The sequence below is a fragment of the Bufo gargarizans genome, chromosome 4 (assembly GCF_014858855.1).
Source record: "Bufo gargarizans isolate SCDJY-AF-19 chromosome 4, ASM1485885v1, whole genome shotgun sequence".
Lineage (NCBI taxonomy): Eukaryota > Metazoa > Chordata > Amphibia > Anura > Bufonidae > Bufo > Bufo gargarizans.
Genome location: NC_058083.1, coordinates 261,004,854 through 261,026,041, shown reverse-complemented (window position 1 = coordinate 261,026,041; position 21,188 = coordinate 261,004,854). Strand labels below are relative to the sequence as shown.

At 45.6% G+C, this 21,188-nt stretch overlaps 1 protein-coding gene across 1 annotated transcript in view; it reads right to left on the bottom strand.

The window, feature by feature from the left end:
- GRIK2 (glutamate ionotropic receptor kainate type subunit 2) overlaps window positions 1–21,188 on the bottom strand; it is a 1,088,075-nt gene that overhangs the window by 611,099 nt on the left and 455,788 nt on the right. The gene's annotated exons all lie outside the window — the stretch shown is intronic.

Here is a 21,188-nt window from a genome sequence, read left to right as displayed (position 1 = left end):
TTCAGTCTGTTATCCTGCAAGTTGATCCAGAGGAAGGCAAAATAAAAACAAAGAACTATGTGAGGTTAAAGCCAATTTTCCTGACTTTAGGTACAAAACAACCAGCACGATATGATAGTAAAATATACGGATGTGCATTGCTACATTATAAAATACTACATTGCTACAAATAAAATATATTTTAACCACTTCAGCCCCGCTAGGTGAAACCCCCTTCATGACCAGGCCACTTTTTACACTTCGGCACTACACTCCTTTCACCGTTTATCGCTCGGTCATGCAACTTACCACCCAAATGAATTTTACCTCCTTTTCTTCTCACTAATAGAGCTTTCATTTGGTGGTATTTTATTGCTGCTGACATTTTTACTTTTTTTGTTATTAATCAAAATGTAACGATTTTTTTTGCAAAAAAATGACATTTTTCACTTTCAGCTGTGAAATTTTGCAAAAAAAACGACATCCATATATAAATTTTTCGCTAAATTTATAGTTCTACATGTCTTTGATAAAAAAAAAATGTTTGGGCAAAAAAAAAAATGGTTTGGGTAAAAGTTATAGCATTTACAAACTATGGTACAAAAATGTGAATTTCCGCTTTTTGAAACGGCTCTGATTTTCTGAGCACCTGTCATGTTTCCTGAGGTTCTACAATGCCCAGACAGTAGAAAACCCCCACAAATGACCCCATTTCGGAAAGTAGACACCCTAAGGTATTCGCTGATGGGCATAGTGAGTTCATAGAACTTTTTATTTTTTGTCACAAGTTAGCGGAAAATGATGATGATTTTTTTATTTTATTTTTTTTCTTACAAAGTCTCATATTCCACTAACTTGCGACAAAAAATAAAAAATTCTAGGAACTCACCATGCCCCTCACAGAATACCTTGGGGTGTCTTCTTTCCAAAATGGGGTCACTTGTGGGGTAGTTATACTGCCCTGGCAATTTAGGGGCCCAAATGTGTGAGAAGAACTTTGCAATCAAAATGTGTAAGAAATGACCGGTGAAATACGAAAGGTGCACTTTGGAATATGTGCCCCTTTGCCCACCTTGGCAGCAAAAAAGTGTCACACATGTGGTATCGCCGTACTCAGGAGAAGTTGGGGAATGTGTTTTGGGGGGTCATTTTACATATACCCATGCTGGGTGAGAGAAATATCTTGGCAAACGACAACTTTTCCCATTTTTTTATACAAAGTTGGCATTTGACCAAGATATTTTTCTCACCCAGCATGGGTATATGTAAAATGACACCCCAAAACACATTCCCCAACTTTTCCTGAGTACGGCGATACCAGATGTGTCACACTTTTTTGCTGCCAAGGTGGGCAAAGGGGCACATATTCCAAAGTGCACCTTTCGGATTTTGCAGGGCATTTTTTACACATTTTGATTGCAAGGTACTTCTCACACATTTGGGCCCCTAAATTGCCAGGGCAGTATAACTACGCCACAAGTGACCCCATTTTGGAAAGAAGACACCCCAAGGTATTCCGTGGGGGGCACGGCGAGTTCCTAGAATTTTTTATTTTTTGTCACAAGTTAGCGGAAAATGATGATTTTTTTTTTTTCTCTTTTTTCCTTACAAAGTCTCATATTCCACTAACTTGCGACAAAAAATAAAAAATTCTAGGAACTCGCCATGCCCCTCACGGAATACCTTGGGGTGTCTTCTTTCCAAAATGGGGTCACTTGTGGGGTAGTTATACTGCCCTGGCAATTTAGGGGCCCAAATGTGTGAGAAGAACTTTGCAATCAAAATCTGTAAAAAATGACCGGTGAAATCCGAAAGGTGCACTTTGGAATATGTGCCCCTTTGCCCACCTTGGCATCAAAAAAGCGTCACACATCTGGTATCGCCGTACTCAGGAGAAGTTGGGGAATGTGTTTTGGGCTGTCATTTTACATATACCCATGCTGGGTGAGAGAAATATCTTGGCAAAAGACAACTTTTCCAATTTTTTTATACAAAGTTGGCATTTGACCAAGATATTTTTCTCACCCAGCATGGGTATATGTAAAATGACACCCCAAAACACATTGCCCAACTTCTCCTGAGTACGGCGATACCAGATGTGTCACACTTTTTTGCTGCCAAGGTGGGCAAAGGGGCACATATTCCAAAGTGCACCTTTCGGATTTTGCAGGGCATTTTTTACACATTTTGATTGCAAAGTTCTTCTCACACATTTGGGCCCCTAAATTGCCAGGGCAGTATAACTACGCCACAAGTGACCCCATTTTGGAAAGAAGACACCCCAAGGTATTCCGTGAGGGGCATGGCGAGTTCCTAGAATTTTTTATTTTTTGTCGCAAGTTAGTGGAATATGAGACTTTGTAAGGAAAAAAGAAAAAAAAAGAAAAATCATCATTTTCCGCTAAATTGTGACAAAAAATAAAAAATTCTAGGAACTCGCCGTGCCCCCCACGGAATACCTTGGGGTGTCTTCTTTCCAAAATGGGGTCACTTGTGGCGTAGTTATACTGCCCTGGCAATTTAGGGGCCCAAATGTGTAAGAAGTACCTTGAAATCAAAATGTGTAAAAAATGGCCTGCGAAATCCGAAAGGTGCCCCTTTGCCCACCTTGGCTGCAAAAAAGTGTCACACATCTGGTATCGCCGTACTCAGGAGAAGTTGGGCAATGTGTTTTGGGGTGTCATTTTACATATACCCATGCTGGGTGAGAGAAATATCTTGGCAAAAGACAACTTTTCCCATTTTTTTATACAAAGTTGGCATTTGACCAAGATATTTTTCTCACCCAGCATGGGTATATGTAAAATGACCCCCCAAAACACATTGCCCAACTTCTCCTGAGTACGGCGATACCACATGTGTGACACTTTTTTGCAGCCTAGATGCGCAAAGGGGCCCAAATTCCTTTTAGGAGGGCATTTTTAGACATTTGGATCCCAGACTTCTTCTCACACTTTCGGGCCCCTAAAAAGCCAGGGCAGTATAAATACCCCACATGTGACCCCACTTTGGAAAGAAGACACCCCAAGGTATTCAATGAGGGGCATGGCGAGTTCCTAGAATTTTTTTTTTTTTTGCATAAGTTAGCGGATATTGATTTTTTTTGTTTTTTTTCTCACAAAGTCTCACTTTCCGCTAACTTAGGACAAAAATTTCAATCATTCATGGACTCAATATGCCCCTCACGGAATACCTTGGGGTGTCTTCTTTCCGAAATGGGGTCACATGTGGGGTATTTATACTGTCCTGGCTTTTTAGGGGCCCTAAAGCGTGAGAAGAAGTCTGGAATATAAATGTCTAAAAATGTTTACGCATTTGGATTCCGTGAGGGGTACGGCGAGTTCATGGGAGATTTTATTTTTTGACACAAGTTAGTGGAATATGAGACTTTGTAAGAAAAAACAAAAACAAAAACAAACAAAAAATGTCCTGCTAACTTGTGCCAAAAAAATGGCTGAATGGAGCCTTACCAGGGGGGGGGTGATCAATGACAGGGGGAGTGATCAATGACAGGGGGGTGATCACCCATATAGACTCCCTGATCACCCCCCTGTCATTGATCACCCCCCCTGTAAGGCTTCATTCAGACGTCCGCATGATTTTTACGGATCCATGGATACATGGATCGGATCCACAGAACGCATGCGGACGTCTGAATGGAGCCTTACAGGGGGGTTATCAATGACAGGGGGTGATCAGGGTAATCAGGGTGATCACCCCCCTGTCACTGATCACCCCCCCTGTAAGGCTCCATTCAGACATCCGCATGATTTTTACGGATCCATGGATACATGGATCGGATCCACAAAACGCATGCGGACGTCTGAATGGAGCCTTACAGGGGGGTTATCAATGACAGGGGGTGATCAGGGTAATCAGGGTGATCACCCCCCTGTCACTGATCACCCCCCCTGTAAGGCTCCATTCAGACATCCGCATGATTTTTTACGGATCCATGGATACATGGATCGGATCCACAGAACGCATGCGGACGTCTGAATGGAGCCTTACAGGGGGGTTATCAATGACAGGGGGTGATCAGGGTAATCAGGGTGATCACCCCCCTGTCACTGATCACCCCCCCTGTAAGGCTCCATTCAGACATCCGCATGATTTTTTACGGATCCATGGATACATGGATCGGATCCACAGAACGCATGCGGACGTCTGAATGGAGCCTTACAGGGGGGTTATCAATGACAGGGGGTGATCAGGGTAATCAGGGTGATCACCCCCCTGTCACTGATCACCCCCCCTGTAAGGCTCCATTCAGACATCCGCATGATTTTTTACGGATCCATGGATACATGGATCGGATCCACAGAACACATGCGGACGTCTGAATGGAGCCTTACAGGGGGGTTATCAATGACAGGGGGTGATCAGGGTGATCACCCCCCTGTCACTGATCACCCCCCCTGTAAGGCTCCATTCAGACGTCCGCATGATTTTTACGGATCCATGGATACATGGATCGGATCCGTAAAAATCATGCGGACGTCTGAATGGAGCCTGACAGGGGGGTGATCAATGACAGGGGGGTGATCAATGACAGGGGGTGATCAGGGAGTGTATATGGGTGATCACCCGCCTGTCATTGATCACCCCCCTGTAAGGCTCCATTCAGACGTCCGCATGATTTTTACGGATCCATGGATACATGGATCGGATCCGTAAAAATCATGCGGACGTCTGAATGGAGCCTGACAGGGCGGTGATCAATGACAGGGGGTGATCAGGGAGTGTATATGGGTGATCACCCGCCTGTCATTGATCACCCCCCTGTAAGGCTCCATTCAGACTTCCGCATGATTTTTACGGATCCATGGAGACATGGATCGGATCCGTAAAAATCATGCGGACGTCTGAACGGAGCCTGACAGGGGGGTGATCAATGACAGGGCGGTGATCAATGACAGGGGGGTGATCAGGGAGTTTATATGGGGTGATCAGGGGTTTATAAGGGGTTAATAAGTGACCGGGGGGGGGGGGGTGTAGTGTAGTGTAGTGTAGTGTTTGGTGGGACTGTACTGACCTACCTGAGTCCTCTGGTGGTCGATCCTAACAAAAGGGACCACCAGAGGACCAGGTAGGAGGTATATTAGACGCTGTTATGAAAACAGCGTCTAATATACCTGTTAGGGGTTAAAAAATTCGGATCTCCAGCCTGCCAGCGAGCGATCGCCGCTGGCAGGCTGGAGATCCACTCGCTTACCTTCTGTTCCTGTGAGCGCGCGCGCCTGTGCGCGCGCGTTCACAGGAAATCTCGCGTCTCGCGAGAGGACGCGTATATGCGTCCAGGAGGAGTAAAACAACCACCTCCCGGACGCATATACGCGTACGGCGGTCGGGAGGTGGTTAATCAAAACACATCTGTTCCCCCATACCCAGCTCCACAGTGATCTCAGGTCAGGCAGGTCCTACGCTATATTTCTTCCCACTCCAATCAGGCAATCAGAATAACTCCCTGGATGAACTACCTCTCCAAAAATCTAATAACGATAACCTATAATATTACACTCCAGAAATGCATCCATGCCTCTCTTGGACTCTTTTAGTAAATTCACCATCAGCATCTCCTCAGGCAGAGAGTTCCATAGTCTCACTGCTCTTACCGTAAAGAATCCTCTTCTATGTGTACAAACCTTTTTTCCTCTAGATGTAGAGGATGTCCCCTCGTGAATAACCCTACTTTTGACAATATTTCTGGGTTCTGTAGTCCACCCATTCCACTTTAGTTGCCCTGCTCAAAACTCTCTAGCTCAACTATGTCTGCCTTGTTCACAGGAGCCCAGAACTGTACACAGTACTCCATGTGTGGTCTGACTAGGGATTTGTAAAGTGGCAGGACTATGTTGTTAGCAAGTGCATCTATGCCCCTTTTAATGCACCCCATTATCTTACCGGCCGTGGCAAAAGCTTCCTGACACTGGTCTCTACAGTTAAATTTGCTGTCACAAAAAAGTCCTTTTCTATGTCAATCAGTATTCATTTTATTTATTGAATGTACTTATATAGCACTGCTACCGTATATTCTGCAGTGCTTTACAGACATTGGCAACACACTGTCTTCAATGGGGCTCACAATCTAAGTTTCCTATATTTTACTATGTATTTATGTACTGGCAACTTGTATTTTTCCTTCCCATGTGCATAATCTTACATTTGTCAGTGTTAAACCTCATCTGCCAGTAGCAGTGTACGGTCCTCTTCCATTTTAATTACTTTAGACAGTTTAGTGTCAACTGCAAAAATGTATATTTTACTCTGCAAGCCTTCTACAAGATCATTAATAAATATATTGAAGAGAATAGGGCCCAATACTGACCCATGAGGTACCCCACTAGTGACAGTGACCCAATCTGAGTGTGTACCATTAATAACCACCCTCTGTTTTCTATCATTGAGCCAGTTACTTACCCACATACAGACATTTTCTCCCAGTCCGAGCATTCTCATTTTATATACTAACCTTTTATGTGGCACAGTATCAATGCTTTGAAGAAGTCAAGATAACAACATCCATTGACTCACCCCAGTCAAGTCTAGAACTTACCTACTCATAGAAACTGATTAAATTAGTTAAAAGCATTGTTATTTATTCAAGGGGTACCTAGGCATTACTATTTTAGCACCACTCATGGGAAATGTTTACCCCTAAAGGGGCATACATAGGACATTATTATGGTGTGGAGCAAGGATGCCCAACCTGCAGCCCTCCAGCTGTTGCAAAACAACAACTCCCAGCATGCCTGGATAGCATACAGCTATTAGGGCATGCAGAGAATTGTTCTTTTGCAACAGATGGAGGGCCGCAGGTTGAGCATCCCTGGTGTAGAGGTAAAAGAGGACACTATTACTTTCTAGGGCACTCACAGGTATTATTACCTAAGGGAAATAAAAGGGAGATTATGACTGTCTTGAGGTCACATAGGATACATGAATACCAAGTATTGGTATTTTTAATGGTCATTACCTGGGTTGCAGCCCACTCAGGTGTAGTCATCTCATTTTGTTGTTTGGCTTTACTGTAGTTTCTGTATAAGTGCTGTGACTAGGGATGAGCGAACTCGAACTGTATAGTTCAGGTTCGTACCGAATTTTGGGGTGTCCGTGACACGGACCCGAACCCGGACATTTTCGTAAAAGTCCGGGTTCGGGTTCGGTGTTCGTCGCTTTCTTCGCGCTTTTGTGACGCTTTCTTGGCGCTTTTTGAAAGGCTGCAAAGCAGCCAATCAACAAGCGTCATACTACTTGCCCCAAGAGGCCATCACAGCCATGCCTACTATTGGCATGGCTGTGATTGGCCAGAGCACCATGTGACCCAGCCTCTATTTAAGCTGGAGTCACATAGCGCCGCCCGTCACTCTGCTCTGATTAGCGTAGGGAGAGGTTGCGGCTGCGACAGTAGGGCGAGATTAGGCAGATTAACTCCTCCAAAGGACTTGATTAACTGATCGATCTGCAGCTGTGGATCATTGAGCTGCTGATCCTCAATTGCTCACTGTTTTTAGGCTGCACAGACCGTTTGTCAGTCTCATTTTTCTGGGGTGATCGGCGGCCATTTTGTGTCTTGTGGTGCGCCAGCACAAGCTGCGACCAAGTGCATTTAACCCTCAATGGTGTGGTTGTTTTTTGGCTAAAGCCTACATCAGGGTGAAGCTGTCACACCAAGTGCATTTAACCAGCAATAGTCTGTTCATTTTTTGGCCATATACAAAATCAGGGGCAAGCTGCGCCTGTCACCAAGTGCATTTAACCCTCAATGGTGTGGTTGTTTTTTGGCTAAAGCCTACATCAGGGTGAAGCTGTCACACCAAGTGCATTTAACCAGCAATAGTCTAAGCTGTCACACCAGTGCATTTAACCAGCAAGAGTCTGTTCATTTTTTGGCCATATACAAAATCAGGGGCAAGCTGCGCCTGTCACCAAGTGCATTTAACCCTCAATGGTGTGGTTGTTTTTTGGCTAAAGCCTACATCAGGTGAAGCTGTCACACCAAGTGCATTTAACCAGCAATAGTCTGTTCATTTTTTGGCCATATACAAAATCAGGGGCAAGCTGCGCCTGTCACCAAGTGCATTTAACCCTCAATGGTGTGGTTGTTTTTTGGCTAAAGCCTACATCAGGTGAAGCTGTCACACCAAGTGCATTTAACCAGCAATAGTCTGTTCATTTTTTGGCCATATACAAAATCAGGGGCAAGCTGCGCCTGTCACCAGTGCATTTAACCCTCAATGGTGTGGTTGTTTTTTGGCTAAGCCTACATCAGGGTGAAGCTGTCACACCAAGTGCATTTAACCAGCAATAGTCTGTTCATTTTTTGGCCATATCCCAGTCTAATTCTGTCACTAAATCCATACCGGTCACCCAGCGCCTAAATACTAGGCCTCAAATTTATATCCAGCTAAATCTGTCCCTAGTGCTGTAGCTGGGCGAGTTATTTAGTGTCCGTTCAAGCACATTTCTTGTTCTGGGTTGAAATACAATTCCCAATTTAGCAATTTCATAATTTAGTGGTTCCTGCTATATCAGAGCTATTTGAAATCTATCCCAAAAAGGGTATATAATATTGAAGGTGCACATTGGGTCATTCAGAATAACTTCACACACACCCGCTACTGTGTATTTCCAAGTCTAATTCTGTCACTAAACCCATACCTGTCACCCAGCGCCTAAATACTAGGCCTCAAATTTAAATCCCTCTAAATCTCTCGTTACCCACCGCTGTACTGTTGTTGCTGGGCAAGATATTTAGTGTCCGTCAAAGCACATTTTTTGTTCTGGGTTGAAGTACAATTCCCAATTTAGCAATTTCATAATTTAGTGGTTTCTGCTATATCAGAGCTATTTGAAATCTATCCCTAAAAGGGTATATAATATTGAAGGTGCACATAGGGTCATTCAGAATAACTTCACACACACGCTTCTGTGCATTTCCAAGTCTAATTCTGTCACTAAATCCATACCGGTGACCCAGCGCCTAAATACTAGGCCTCAAATTTAAATCCCTCTAAATCTCTCGTTACCCACCACTGTACTGTTGTTGCTGGGCAAGATATTTAGTGTCCGTCAAAGCACATTTTTTGTTCTGGGTTGAAGTACAATTCCCAATTTAGCAATTTCATAATTTAGTGGTTTCTGCTATATCAGAGCTATTTGAAATCTATCCCTAAAAGGGTATATAATATTGAAGGTGCACATAGGGTCATTCAGAATAACTTCACACACACCGCTACTGTGCATTTCCAAGTCTAATTCTGTCACTAAATCCATACCGGTGACCCAGCGCCTAAATACTAGGCCTCAAATTTAAATCCCTCTAAATCTCTCGTTACCCACCGCTGTACTGTTGTTGCTGGGCAAGATATTTAGTGTCCGTCAAAGCACATTTTTTGTTCTGGGTTGAAGTACAATTCCCAATTTAGCAATTTCATAATTTAGTGGTTTCTGCTATATCAGAGCTATTTGAAATCTATCCCTAAAAGGGTATATAATATTGAAGGTGCACATAGGGTCATTCAGAATAACTTCACACACACGCTTATGTGCATTTCCAAGTCTAATTCTGTCACTAAATCCATACCGGTGACCCAGCGCCTAAATACTAGGCCTCAAATTTAAATCCCTCTAAATCTCTCGTTACCACCGCTGTACTGTTGTTGCTGGGCAAGATATTTAGTGTCCGTCAAAGCACATTTTTTGTTCTGGGTTGAAGTACAATTCCCAATTTAGCAATTTCATAATTTAGTGGTTCCTGCTATATCAGAGCTATTTGAAATCTATCCCAAAAAGGGTATATAATATTCAAGGTGCACATTGGGTCATTCAGAATAACTTCACACACACGCTTCTGTGCATTTCCAAGTCTAATTCTGTCACTAAATCCATACCGGTCACCCAGCGCCTAAATACTAGGCCTCAAATTTATATCCCGCTGAATTTGAATACAATACATTGGGCCAAATAATATATTTGTTGTTGTGGTGAACCATAACAATGAGAAAAACATCTAGTAAGGGACGCGGACGTGGACATGGTCGTGGTGGTGTTAGTGGACCCTCTGGTGCTGGGAGAGGACGTGGCCGTTCTGCCACATCCACACGTCCTAGTGTACCAACTACCTCAGGTCCCAGTAGCCGCCAGAATTTACAGCGATATATGGTGGGGCCCAATGCCGTTCTAAGGATGGTAAGGCCTGAGCAGGTACAGGCATTAGTCAATTGGGTGGCCGACAGTGGATCCAGCACGTTCACATTATCTCCCACCCAGTCTTCTGCAGAAAGCGCACAGATGGCGCCTGAAAACCAACCCCATCAGTCTGTCACATCACCCCCATGCATACCAGGGAAACTGTCTCAGCCTCAAGTTATGCAGCAGTCTCTTATGCTGTTTGAAGACTCCGCTGGCAGGGTTTCCCAAGGGCATCCACCTAGCCCTTCCCCAGCGGTGAAAGACATAGAATGCACTGACGCACAACCACTTATGTTTCCTGATGATGAGGACATGGGAATACCACCTCAGCATGTCTCTGATGATGACGAAACACAGGTGCCAACTGCTGCGTCTTTCTGCAGTGTGCAGACTGAACAGGAGGTCAGGGATCAAGACTGGGTGGAAGACGATGCAGGGGACGATGAGGTCCTAGACCCCACATGGAATGAAGGTCGTGCCACTGACTTTCACAGTTCGGAGGAAGAGGCAGTGGTGAGACCGAGCCAACAGCGTAGCAAAAGAGGGAGCAGTGGGCAAAAGCAGAACACCCGCCGCCAAGAGACTCCGCCTGCTACTGACCGCCGCCATCTGGGACCGAGCACCCCAAAGGCAGCTTCAAGGAGTTCCCTGGCATGGCACTTCTTCAAACAATGTGCTGACGACAAGACCCGAGTGGTTTGCACGCTGTGCCATCAGAGCCTGAAGCGAGGCATTAACGTTCTGAACCTGAGCACAACCTGCATGACCAGGCACCTGCATGCAAAGCATGAACTGCAGTGGAGTAAACACCTTAAAACCAAGGAAGTCACTCAGGCTCCCCCTGCTACCTCTTCTGCTGCTGCCGCCTCGGCCTATTCTGCTGCTGCCGCCTCGGCCTCTTCCTCCGCCTCTGGAGGAACGTTGGCACCTGCCGCCCAGCAAACAGGGGATGTACCACCAACACCACCACCACCACCTCCGTCACCAAGCGTCTCAACCATGTCACACGCCAGCGTTCAGCTCTCCATCTCACAAACATTTGATAGAAAGCGTAAATTCCCACCTAGCCACCCTCGATCCCTGGCCCTGAATGCCAGCATTTCTAAACTACTGGCCTATGAAATGCTGTCATTTAGGCTGGTGGACACAGACAGCTTCAAACAGCTCATGTCGCTTGCTGTCCCACAGTATGTTGTTCCCAGCCGGCACTACTTCTCCAAGAGAGCCGTGCCTTCCCTGCACAACCAAGTATCCGATAAAATCAAGTGTGCACTGCGCAACGCCATCTGTAGCAAGGTCCACCTAACCACAGATACGTGGACCAGTAAGCACGGCCAGGGACGCTATATCTCCCTAACTGCACACTGGGTAAATGTAGTGGCAGCTGGGCCCCAGGCGGAGAGCTGTTTGGCGCACGTCCTGCCGCCGCCAAGGATCGCAGGGCAACATTCTTTGCCTCCTGTTGCCACCTCCTCCTTCTCGGCTTCCTCCTCCTCTTCTTCCACCTGCTCATCCAGTCAGCCACACACCTTCACCACCAACTTCAGCACAGCCCGGGGTAAACGTCAGCAGGCCATTCTGAAACTCATATGTTTGGGGGACAGGCCCCACACCGCACAGGAGTTGTGGCGGGGTATTGAACAACAGACCGACGAGTGGTTGCTGCCGGTGAGCCTCAAGCCCGGCCTGGTGGTGTGTGATAATGGGCGAAATCTCGTTGCAGCTCTGGGACTAGCCAATTTGACGCACATCCCTTGCTTGGCGCATGTGCTGAATTTGGTGGTGCAGAAGTTCATTCACAACTACCCCGACATGTCAGAGCTGCTGCATAAAGTGCGGGCCGTCTGTTCGCGCTTCCGGCGTTCACATCCTGCCGCTGCTCGCCTGTCTGCGCTACAGCGTAACTTCGGCCTTCCCGCTCACCGCCTCATATGCGACGTGCCCACCAGGTGGAACTCCACCTTGCACATGCTGGACAGACTGTGCGAGCAGCAGCAGGCCATAGTGGAGTTTCAGCTGCAGCACGCACGGGTCAGTCGCACTACAGAACAGCACCACTTCACCACCAATGACTGGGCCTCCATGCGAGACCTGTGTGCCCTGTTGCGCTGTTTCGAGTACTCCACCAACATGGCCAGTGGCGATGACACCGTTATCAGCGTTACAATACCACTTCTATGTCTCCTTGAGAAAACACTTAGGGCGATGATGGAACAGGAGGTGGCCCAGGAGGAGGAGGAGGAGGATGAGGAAGAGGGGTCATTTTTAGCACTTTCAGGCCAGTCTCTTCGAAGTGACTCAGAGGGAGGTTTTTTGCAACAGCAGAGGCCAGGTACAAATGTGGCCAGCCAGGGCCCACTACTGGAGGACGAGGAGGACGAGGATGAGGAGGAGGTGGAGGAGGATGAGGATGAAGCATGGTCACAGCGGGGTGGCACCCAACGCAGCTCGGGTCCATCACTGGTGCGTGGCTGGGGGGAAAGGCAGGACGATGACGATACGCCTCCCACAGAGGACAGCTTGTCCTTACCCCTGGGCAGCCTGGCACACATGAGCGACTACATGCTGCAGTGCCTGCGCAACGACAGCAGAGTTGCCCACATTTTAACCTGTGCGGACTACTGGGTTGCCACCCTGCTGGATCCACGCTACAAAGACAATGTGCCCACCTTACTTCCTGCACTGGAGCGTGATAGGAAGATGCGCGAGTACAAGCGCACGTTGGTAGACGCGCTACTGAGAGCATTCCCAAATGTCACAGGGGAACAAGTGGAAGCCCAAGGCCAAGGCAGAGGAGGAGCAAGAGGTCGCCAAGGCAGCTGTGTCACGGCCAGCTCCTCTGAGGGCAGGGTTAGCATGGCAGAGATGTGGAAAACTTTTGTCAACACGCCACAGCTAACTGCACCACCACCTGATACGCAACGTGTTAGCAGGAGGCAACATTTCACTAACATGGTGGAACAGTACGTGTGCACACCCCTCCACGTACTGACTGATGGTTCGGCCCCATTCAACTTCTGGGTCTCTAAATTGTCCACGTGGCCAGAGCTAGCCTTTTATGCCTTGGAGGTGCTGGCCTGCCCGGCAGCCAGCGTTTTGTCTGAACGTGTATTCAGCACGGCAGGGGGCGTCATTACAGACAAACGCAGCCGCCTGTCTACAGCCAATGTGGACAAGCTGACGTTCATAAAAATGAACCAGGCATGGATCCCACAGGACCTGTCCGTCCCTTGTCCAGATTAGACATTAACTACCTCCCCATAACCATATATTATTGGACTCCAGGGCACTTCCTCATTCAATCCTATTTTTATTTTCATTTTACCATTATATTGCGATGCTACCCAAAGTTGAATGAACCTCTCCTCTGCCTGTGTGCTAGGCCTAAATATATGCCAATGGACTGTTGCAGTGGTGGCTGACATGAAGCCTGATTCTCTGCTATGACATGCAGACTAATTCTCTGCTGACATGAAGCCAGATTGTCTGTTACGGGACCTCTCTCCTCTGCCTGGGTGCTGGGCCTAAATTTATGACAATGGACTGTTGCAGTGGTGGCTGACGTGAAGCCTGATTCTCTGCTATGACATGCAGACTGATTCTCTGCTGACATGAAGCCAGATCGTCTGTTACGGGACCTCTCTGCTCTGCCTGTGTGCTAGGCCTAAATATATGCCAATGGACTGTTGCAGTGGTGGGTGACGTGAAGCCTCATTCTCTGCTATGACATGCAGACTAATTCTCTGCTGACATGAAGACAGATTCTCTGTTACGGGACCTCTCTCCTCTGCCTGGGTGCCGGGGCCTAAATATCTGAGAATGGACTGTTCCAGTGGTGGGTGACGGGAAGCCAGATTCTCTGCTATGGAACCTCTCTCCAATTGATTTTGGTTAATTTTTATTTATTTAATTTTTATTTTAATTAATTTCCCTATCCACATTTGTTTGCAGGGGATTTACCTACATGTTGCTGCCTTTTGCAGCCCTCTAGCCCTTTCCTGGGCTGTTTTACAGCCGTTTTAGTGCCGAAAAGTTCGGGTCCCCATTGACTTCAATGGGGTTCGGGTTCGGGACGAAGTTCGGATCGGGTTCGGATCCCGAACCCGAACATTTCCGGGATGTTCGGCCGAACTTCTCGAACCCGAACATCCAGGTGTTCGCTCAACTCTAGCTGTGACAAATGTATCTATTCTGTATCTATTCAAATGTATCTAAACTGTATCTATTCAAATGTATCTAAACTGTCTTGTTTCAAAGCACCACAAAATCTGTATTAGGCTACTTTCACATAGGCTCTTAATAGTGGACGAGAACGCTTCAATTTTGTCCCCATTCATTGTCAATGGGGACAAAACTGAACTGAACAAATCGGAGTTCACCAAAATGCATTCCGTTCCATTTGGTTGCGTTCCCATCATGGACAGTATAACGCTGCAAAGAGTTTTACTGTCCGTGATGTGGTGCGGAGAAAGATGAATCCGTCCCGACACACAATGTGAGTCAAAGGAGATGGATCTGTTTTCTGACTTTCAATGGTGTTCATGACAGATCCGTCATGGCTTAATAAGAAATAATACAACCGGATCCATTCATGAAGGATGCATGCGGTTGTATTATTGTAATGGAAGCATTTTTGCAGATCCATGATGGATCCGTGAAAAACTCTAGTGTGAAAGTAACCTTAAACAAATATTGTTAAAATAGCATATTATTAAAAAAAAGCTCCAGACAAAACATTGAAAAATTGAACGACCGGGACAACAGATATATTTCGATTTTGTGGTGCTTTGAAACAAAGTGGTTTACATGATTGTTTTAATGTATGTTTAACCCCTTAAGTACCCCTGCCATACATGTATGGCGCTGGTGGACGTGACTTAACCACTTCACATCTGGGCCATTTGCCCCCTTCCTGACCAGACCTAATTTTGCAAATCCGACATGTGTCACTTTATATGGTAATAACTTTAGAACACTTTTATTTATCCAAGTCATTCTGAGATTGTTTTCTCGTGACACATTGTACTTCATGATATTCATAATTTTGAGTCAATATATTTGACCTTTATTTATGAAAAATTCCCAAATTTCACAAAAATTTTGAGAAATTCACAATTTTTTAAATTTCCATGTCTGTTTTTAAAACAGAAAGTGATAACTCATAAAATATTTATTACTTAACATTCCCCATATGTCTACTTTATGTTGGCATCATTTTGTAAATGTCATTTAATTTTTTTTAGGACATTAGAAGGCTTAGAAGTTTAGAAGCAATTCTTAAAATTTTTAAGAAAATTGCCAAAACCCACTTTTTAAAGATCAGTTCAGGTCTAAAGTTACTTTGTGGGGCCTACATAGTGGATACCCCCCATAAATGACCCCATTGTAGAAACTACACCCCTCAAATTACTTAAAATGGATTTTTACAAACTTTGTTAACCCTTTAGGCATTCCACAAGAATTAAAGGAAAATGGAGATCAAATATTAAAATTTCACTTTTTGGGCATATTTTCCATTTTAATCCAATTTGTTTCTTTAACACATTGATAGTTAACAGCCAAACAAAACTCAATATTTATTAACCAGATTCTGCGGTTTACAGAAACACCCCACATGTGGTCACTGCTGCATGGGCACACTGCAGGGCGAGGAAGAAAACGAGCGCCACATGGTTTTTAGATGCCATGTCCCATTTGAAGCCCCCCTGATGCACCCTTACAGTAGAAATTCCAAAGAAGTGACCCAATTTTGGAAACTAGGGGATAAGATGCCAGTTTTAATGGTATTATTTTTGGGTACATATTAATTTTTGATCATCATTATAACAGTTTATGGGACAAGGTGACCAAAAAATGGGTTGTTTTAGCAGTTTTTATTTATTTATTTTGATAGCGTTCACCGATAGCGTCCTTGTTACGGACCTGGCGATACCTAATATGTATACTTTTTCTTATTTATTTAAGTTTTACACAATAATAGCATTTTTGAAACAAAAAAAATATGTTTTAATGTGTCCATGTTCTGAGAGCTATATTTTCTTTTTTTTTTTTTGCGATTTTCTTATGTTGGGGCTCATTTTTTCTGGGATGAGGTGATGGTTTTATTGGTACTATTTTGTCGGACATACGCCTTTTTGATCACTTGGTGTTGCACTTTTTGTGATGTAAGGTGACAAAAATGGCTTTTTTTCCCACAGTTTTTATAATTTTTTGCGGTGTTCATCCGAGGGGTTAGGTCATGTGGAATTTTTATACAGCTGTTTTTTTTTTATGGTGTTTATCGGACTGGGTCGATCATGTGATATATTTATAGAGTTAACCGCCACGGACGCGGCAATACCAAATATGTCTATTTTATTAAAAAATATTCTATTTTTTACTTTTTTTTAATTCCTTACTTATTTTTTCTTTTAAATGTGAAACCTTTTTTTTACACTTTATTTTTTATATTTTTTTATTTTACACTTTGCGTCCCCCATAAGGTCATACAAGACCTCTGGGTGACATTTAACTTCACTTAACTTAACTTTTTTTTTCACTGTTGATTTCTCCTTTAACCTGCTCATGACCGCCGTACGCAGGATTGCGTCTTCTCGGCGGTCGTGCTCTTCTGGGTGGACGCGCCGGTGCGTCCTCTCGCGAGACGCGAGATTTCCGGGGAAGCCGGCCTGCGCATGCGCATCGCGGGCCGGCAAAATTCAAAGAAGAAGTTCGTCATCAACCTGCCGGCCACGATCATTGGCTGGCAGGTTGATGATTTTCAAAAAAACAAATCAGAAGCCAGATAACCCATCATATTAGTAAATATGATGGGGTTATATGGCTGCTGTGCTCCTCTGCTCCTTCTTTTGGTCGGTTGGTTCCAGCAGAGGAGCAGAGGAGCACACATCACTGTGAGTACCCACCAACACCACACTTAGCCCCCAGATCACCTCCCAGCACCCAATTAACCCTTTGATCACCCCTTCTTGCCCCTGTCAATCACTAGTGAAAAGGAAAAAAGTGATCAGTGCAAACTGTCACTTTTATTTTTTCACTGGTATTGACCGTTAGGTTTTAGGTATAGTTTAGGCCCCTTGGTTAGGTAGTTTAGCGATCAGTTAGCGCCCAGCCCACCGCACCGCAGTCCGTTATTCGCTGATTAGCGTATCGCTAATCAGCATTTGTACTTTTATAGTATCTGGAAGTGATCAAAACTGATCACGGTCAGATCTATAATTGTATTAGTGTCACTTTAGTTCGCCCTCCACCCAAAACGCAGTGTTTGCCCGATCAGGCCTGATCGGTCGCCCACACGTGCGTTCGCCCACGCCCGCCCCACCGCAGTGACAAAAAAATTATTATTTTTTTGATCACTGCACATTCACTTTACACGCACTGCGGCAATAAAAAAATCAGTTTTGATATTTTTTATCAACCGCAGCGGCCGCCGGTACTTCGCTAGCCTCCCCTTTGTAAGACAGGCTTGCTTTTTTTTTCTTGGGTAGTCTCAGGGAATACCCCTAAATTTAGTTGCCCAAATGTCTAACAGGGGGTATTCTTCTGAAGAGGCCTACAGGCTTCTGATCCAGTCGGATGAGGAATGGGAACCCTCATCTGATGAATCTAGCGGGTCAGAATACGAACCTGTAGAAAGCAGTGGCTCTCTGACCCAAAGTTCGGACGAGGAGGCTGAGGTCCCTGATAGCACCAGGCGTACCCGGCCCCGTGTCTCTAGACCGCAGGTTGCACAGGATCCGCTTCAAGAGCAGCAGAGTGGGGCTGGTGCTGTCGGATTACGTGGTGAGGCATACACCAGCAGCCCAGCCCTTCTTGGACCTAGTACCAGCACTGCCGTAAAACCTGGTGAAGTGGCGAGCACCAGAAGGGCAGTTGAAGCTGGTACGGTGGCACGAGCAGTAGTGACCCCGTCGCAGCCACCGCAAAGACGTGCCCGTAGAGCCCCTAGAATCCCTGAGGTGCTGGCAAACCCTGATTGGCAGTCCCCAACTTCAGCCGCACCTGTAGTTTTCCCTTTCACTGCCCAGTCTGGAGTTCGGGTTGAGACAGCTCAGATCGGTTCGGCCCTGGGATTTTTTGAGCTGTTCTTGACTGCGGAGCTCTTGGACTTAGTCGTGGCTGAAACAAATCGGTATGCCACACAATTTATATCCGCCAACCCGGGAAGCTCTTACGCCCAGTCTTTCCGGTGGAAACCAGTCCAAGTTTCCGAAATTAAAACTTTTCTGGGCCTCCTCCTCAACATGGGTCTAACTAAAAAGCATGAATTGCGGTCATATTGGTCCACGAACCCAATTCATCACATGCCCATGTTCTCTGCTGCTATGTCCAGGACACGACTTGAGACCATCCTGCGTTTCCTGCACTTTAGTGATAACAGCACCTCCCGTCCCAGAGGCCACCCTGCTTTTGACCGGCTCCACAAAATTCGGCCCCTCATAGACCATTTCAACCTGAAATTTGCAGATTTGTATACCCCTGAGCAAAACATCTGCGTAGACGAGTCCCTGATACATTTTACCGGGCGCCTTGGCTTCAAACAATACATCCCAAGCAAGCGCGCCTGGTATGGGGTCAAATTGTATAAGCTCTGTGAAAGGGCCACAGGCTATACCCACAAATTTCAGATCTATGAGGGAAAAGATCAGACCCTGGAGCCGGTCAGTTGCCCTGACTACCTGGGGAGCAGTGGGAAGACAGTTTGGGACTTGGTGTCACCCTTATTCGGCAAGGGGTACCATCTTTATGTGGACAATTTTTACACAAGTGTGGCCCTCTTTAGGCATTTGTTTCTAGAACGGATTGACGCCTGTGGTACCGCGCGAACTAGTCGCGCGGGCTTCCCCCAACGGCTCGTTACCACCCGTCTTGCAAGGGGGCAGAGGGCCGCACTGTGTAACGAAGAACTGCTCGCGGTGAAATGGAGAGACAAGCGTGACGTTTACATGCTCTCCTCCATTCACGCAGACACGACAATCCAAATTGAGCGAGCAACCCGTGTCATTGAAAAGCCCCTCTCAGTCCACGACTATAACCTTCACATGGGAGGGGTGGACTTCAATGACCAGATGTTGGCTCCGTATTTAGTGTCCCGCAGAACCAGACGCTGGTATAAGAAGGTGTCTGTATATTTAATTCAATTGGCTCTGTACAATAGTTTTGTTCTCTACAGTAAGGCTGGGAGAACTGGATCCTTCCTCAAATTTCAGGAAGAGATCATCGCGAACCTCCTGTACCCAGGAGGTTCCGTGGCCCCATCCACCAGTGTAGTTAGCCGTCTACACGAGCGACATTTCCCCAGTGTCGTTCCTGGTACCTCAAACCGACCGCCACCCCGAAAAAAATGTCGTGTCTGTAGCAGGAGTGGAATAAGGCGTGACACCCGCTATTTCTGTCCTGACTGTCCTGACCACCCTGCCCTATGCTTTGGAGAGTGTTTCCGGAAGTACCACTCACAGGTACACTATTAGCATAGGGATCATCTCACCAGGACAGGCACACAGGGCTATTAGGGCCCATTCACTCACACAGCTGCTGCAAACGTCTCCTTTCACATGGGACAAAGTGCATAACGCACTTCGCCACATCTTTGGGCGATTTGCGCTTTGCACATTGACCCATGGGGAAGGAGAGGTTTGTTCTATAAAGGTAAAAAAAAAAACAAAAAAAAAAAAACACCAGTAAGCAAACAGGTTAATGTTTAGTTCAAAAAGTTAAGTTTATGTATTCTGTTCCAAAGTTAATAAAATTATTGCGTTGTGGCCTGGTTTTTTCATTTTATTTTTTATTTTTACCTTCCAGGTGGACCAACCGATCTACTAGCTGCAGCACTGATGTGCATTCTGACAGAAGCATTGCGCTGCTGTCAGATTACACGCAAGTCGGTGTATGCGGCGCTGCAAGACGAGATTTCTACTCTGCAGTAACAGATACGTTTGCCGATGCATACGAGCTGAGGAGGAGGCGGCGTTCCTATGCTTTGGCAAACACTTTGTATATAAAAAAAATAAAAAATAATCCCGGCAATGATTTATTCATCCACATCGATTGATGTGAATGGAGAAATCTGGTTTGCCAGGGCATGCGAGCTAAGTGGGTATGGATGTTGGGCGGAGCTCCTATGTCCTGGCAGACGCCTTTCCCCTCCTTTTTTTTTTTTTGGCAGAGATTTTTTCATCCACATTGATCGATGCGAATGAAGAAATCTGTGCCGTTCATTTTTTTCTTTCAGCCCAGAGGCTGAACGGAAAAAAAAATCTCATTACCTGTATGCTCAATATAAGGAGAATAGCAGAAACTCCTAATGCTGGCCATACATGTAATGATTGCGGAGACCCTCAAATGCCAGGGCAGTACAAACACCCCACAACTGACCCCATTTTGGAAAGAAGACACCCCAAGGTATTCGCTGAGGGGCATATTGAGTCCATGAAAGATTTAAATTTTTGTCCTAAGTTAGCGGAAAGTGAGACTTTGTGAGAAAAAACAAAAAAAAAATCAATTTCCGCTAACTTATGCCAAAAAAATACATTTCTATGAACTCGCCATGCCCCTCATTGAATACCTTGGGGTGTATTCTTTCCAAAGTGGGGTCACATGTGGGGTTTTTATACTGCCCTGGCTTTTTAGGGGCCCTAAAGCGTGAGAAGAAGTCTGGGATCCAAATGTCTAAAAATGCCCTCCTAAAAGGAATTTGGGCACTTTTGCAGCCTAGATGCGCAAAAGTGTCACCCATCTGGTATCGCCGTACTCAGGAGAAGCTGGGGAATGTGTTTTGGGGTGTCATTTTACATATACCCATGCTGGGTGAGAAAAATATTTTGGTCAAATGCCAACTTTGTATAAAAAAATGGGAAAAGTTGTCTTTTGCCAAGATATTTCTCTCACCTAGCATGGTTATATGTGAAATGACACCCCAAAACACATTGCCCAACTTCTCCTAAGTACGGCGATACCAGATGTGTGACACTTTTTTGCAGCCAAGGTGGGCAAAGGGGCACATATTCGAAAGTGCA